This window comes from Chrysochloris asiatica, unplaced genomic scaffold (assembly GCF_000296735.1).
Source record: "Chrysochloris asiatica unplaced genomic scaffold, ChrAsi1.0 scaffold00002, whole genome shotgun sequence".
NCBI lineage: Eukaryota > Metazoa > Chordata > Mammalia > Afrosoricida > Chrysochloridae > Chrysochloris > Chrysochloris asiatica.
The window spans coordinates 40,276,997-40,281,333 of NW_006408520.1; positions in this window are offsets into that span (position 1 = coordinate 40,276,997).

The following is a 4,337-nucleotide window of genomic DNA, read 5'->3' on the forward strand; positions in this document are numbered from 1 at the left end:
AGGCCAGGATGGCTAAGCTTCGTCTCTCATACTTTGGACATATTGTCCCGAGGGAACAGTCGCTGGAGAAGGATGTCATGCTGGGTAAGGTGGAGGGTCAGAGAAAATGAGGAAGACCCCTAACGAGATGGATTGGCCACGTGGCATCATTGATGGACTCAAGTGTGGCAGCGGTAGTAAGGTTGGCCCAGGATAAGACATTGTTTCTTTCTGCTGTGCATGGGGTCGCTGAGTCAGTTCTGACTTGATAGCACCTGACAACAACAACAATAGTATGCTGCAAAGACAATGTGCTCTGTGTCTAGTCCTACATTAAGAAATAATTATACTAACCCAGGTATAGGGTTATAATTGGTTAAACATACCAGTGTCACATATAAACAGTGGTTGTTGCTGTTTAGTGCAATCGAATCAGTACTGACCTATAGCAACCCTATATAGGATTTCTAAGGAATGGGTGGTGAGCTTGAACCAACAACCTTGTGGTTCAAATGACTTTGCAGTCCAGTGCATTAACCCACAGCACCATACCAGGACTCCATGGTATGATCTACAAATTATGCCAACTCCATAATCAAATTTTAAGATTTGTAGGAGGGATTATTTTCCCCAAGTTATCCTTCTCCGTATCTGACAGCCAGTATGATGGATATCTACTACAAGGGTTTTGTGTAGTCAATTTGAATGGTAAAAAGAAATATGTGTTCTCTCTGAATGGAATTCCTAAGGGGAACCTGAAAATTTGGGCTACTAAGGGACCACAGTAAGACACCCTCCCTGATCCTAAAGCTGAAGTTTTTTTTATCAGGCACAGTTAGGTTTCTCCTATTAAGCTTATTAAAAACACTATTATACAATGAACTTAGGAATGGAATAATTACTTTTTGTAAGTAAATTGTTCTTCTATTAGCTGTTGCAATACAATAGGATGCTGTTTGGTGTTCACAGCATCAGAATAAACTATTTTCAATGAATAGAATACATATTTTCAATATAGAGTCGGTCTTAATAATCCAGTTTCTAAAATTTCTTCCACAGTGATTTATTAATAATTTATAGTTAAAGGTATACTGCCATACAGCTGATTGTATTTCCTCATAGAAATAGTGTAATAATTGTAGGATAAGTTATTGACCAAGGGCTTATGAACAAAAATATGATATAAAAATTAAAATCACAGTTCATAAACGTCTATATTTATGCATTTAAATGTTTGCCCAAGTAATCCAATTTATATGAAGTGGGTCTACTTCTTCTGTACTCTAAATATTCACAAGGATGAATATATATGTATATATGTAACACGGGGTTCTGCTGGGATGCTCTAGAATAAGCAATCGGCTGCTAACTGCAAGGTCAGAGATTCAAATCCACTAGGTGCCCTTGGAAACTCTATGCAGGATCACTATGAGTCAGAATGGAGTCAATGGTACTTAACAACAATATATATGGTGCTGTAGGATAAGCAGTGAACTGCAAGGTCATTTGAATCACAAGGTAAGTGATTCAAACTCACCAGCTGCTCTTCAGAAACCCTATACAAGGTTGCTATGAGTTGGTACTGACTCGATGGCACTCAACAACATATAAACATTTTCAAATGTTGTAAATTATTTTATAACAATTTTAACTTCATGAACAAACCAACTGAAATATATGTATGTATTGTTGTTGTTATGTGCCATCAAGTCAGTTCCGACCCATAGCGACCCTGTATAGGGTTTCCGAGGGTGTAAATCTTTACGGGAGTAGAAAGCCTCATCTTTCTCCCGCAGAGTAGTTGGTAGTTTTGAACCGCTGACCTTAAGGTTCGCAGCCCGATTTGTAACCACTGCGCTACCAGAGCTCCTTATATGTATGTATATGTATATATATACACACACACACACACACACACACACACACACACACTATGGTGAGTCAAAAATGATCTGCACTCTCTCTGCAGAATGTATTTTAATAAACTTTTAGAAAAGATGAATACATCACTTTTCAGTATAATCTCCTTGCTTTTTAATACTCTTTGTCCATCTGTTAAAAAACCTTCATATTCTCTTATTCACAATGTCCTTGCATAGCAGTCCTTTGAGTTTAATCTGAAGTTTAGGTTTCAGCTCTTCAGTGAAAAACTTTTTACAGCATCTTACAGTAATGAGCATTGTTGACATTTTTTCCTGATAGTGTTCCAATAATTGCCCTTGAGAATCTCAGAAAACTGTATCAATTTTCAGCTAATGTTTGACTTTTGAACTTTTTCTTAATCTGCAATTGAGGATGTTTCCATCCCATACTCTGCCATTTACTCTCAGGCTCATAGTAATGAATCCATGTTCTGTTACCAGCAACAATTTTTTTAAGGAACTTTTAGCTTCCTTTGAGTATCCTCCAAATGTTGTTTGCAGCTATGCAAATGCTTCTGTTTATACTCTTCTGTAAGTGTTTTGGTACCCATCTTGAACAAATTTTTCAAAACCTTAATGTGTCATAGATCATTTCATAGGCAGAACCATGGCTTATTTGCAAATGATATACTACATGATCCACTGTCACTTACCTATTTGACAGAATCCTGTCACATACATGCTCGATGTTGCCATTAATCATGGGCGTGGATGGGCATTTTTAGATAACTCGAGTACAGATAATATTTGACTCACCTGTGTGTGTGTGTGTGTGTGTGTGTGTGTGTGTGTAGCCATTGTTTTATTTAATTTGAAAATGAAAGCAATCTCTTTGAGTAAGTTGATTGTGAAGAATCAGTAACTTTTTCTTTTCCTTCAATATTTTTACACTAAGAAATAATCTTTAATTCTCACTGACTTTAGGAATGCCTAAACAGTCTTGTCACTTTCCTTGTCATTCTACTCATGGTTTTCATGGTTCTTAACACTCAGCGAGATGTCATGGAAGGAATGACTCTACCAATACAGTGGTTATATAATAAGAAAACTCCAGAGCATTTTAGAGAGTATCATTAGTACAGCAATGTTCTCAACCTTTGTGATCTAGGGAATAATGGGAAAAACAGAGAGATAAAAAAAGAAAGACTTGTGATACTGATATTGAATATATCAGGAGTGAGGAGACTTTTTTTCTGCCAAGGGCCATTTGGATATTATAACATCATTCGTGGGCCATACAAAATTATCAACTTAAAAATTAGCCTGCTAGACCAGCCTGGAACAGCTAGCAGAACAGAAGATACTTCTTGAAAGAAAGACCAGCAGGAAAAATCCAAAACAAAAATGGCAGTCTGATTGGCTACTACAAAAACAAGCAAGTTGTTTGCCAGGGAGTCATCAAGGTAAGCAATCAAGTACCTTCAGGAAAACCCCCCTCCAAGACTGAAACTCAAAAGGATAACATGAGCGGGCATGTAAACTTGCTGGTGATCATGTTGGTCGCCTGGTGAGTGGAAGAGGAGGAAAGGCAGTAATGAAGATATGGCCTGAGTTCCATCACATTCCATAGACTCCCATTGACCTGGAGATGAGAGAGAAAAGAGAAAGGTCTGGTTGGGCCGAAGAGTGGTAAGACCTGGGGACTGCTGAGCCCATGTTGAAGAACATAGCCACTGAGCGCTAGAGCTGAGAGTGAAGCACCCAGGTGATATAAAGTGAGGAGAGATGCACAAGAATGCCCAAAGATAGTACCCATTGGACCTAGTTTCAATGGCTCAATGATCAGAACTCAACCAGAGGAAGATATATACATATTTTTTTATAAAGGAAACAAGTGTAAATTGCTACAATTTGCTGAACTTGACCTATACTTATGGACATAGTAGCTCAAAATACCAACTGACAAGGAAGGATTGATCCTATCCCTTCTGTATACAGGGTTGATCAGGACTTAGACATTGGCTACCTGAAATGGGAGGGGCTATAAAGGCACGAAGTGACTGGTATACAAATTTTCTAGAAGGAGTTTAGCTTCAGAGCATCAGGGGGATGGTAGAACCCCAACTTGATAGTAGTATTCATCTTTTCTATATGGGTCTGGTGAAAAGAGATGGGGATATGATTCTTATGATGCAGTGGTGAGTAATTGCTACTGTCACAACTGTACAGGTAAAAATTCTATAACAAAAAGAGGGGAGCTGTTAATCTTACAGTCCTGGAACAGAGGGTCCTTGGACCATCAAGGGAGACAAGCACGATTAGAATATGGAACCCTATCCAGAGAAGCAATGACATCAGAGATGGAGACAAAGATGAAGTTATAGAGAAATAGAGTAGATGAGGACTCTAGACTCATGGAAAGGCTCTATGCTGCCAGCCAGGTGTTGGTGGCTAGGAGTCAGGCTCACAGAATGTGTCCTTTGGTTGTTTAAATGA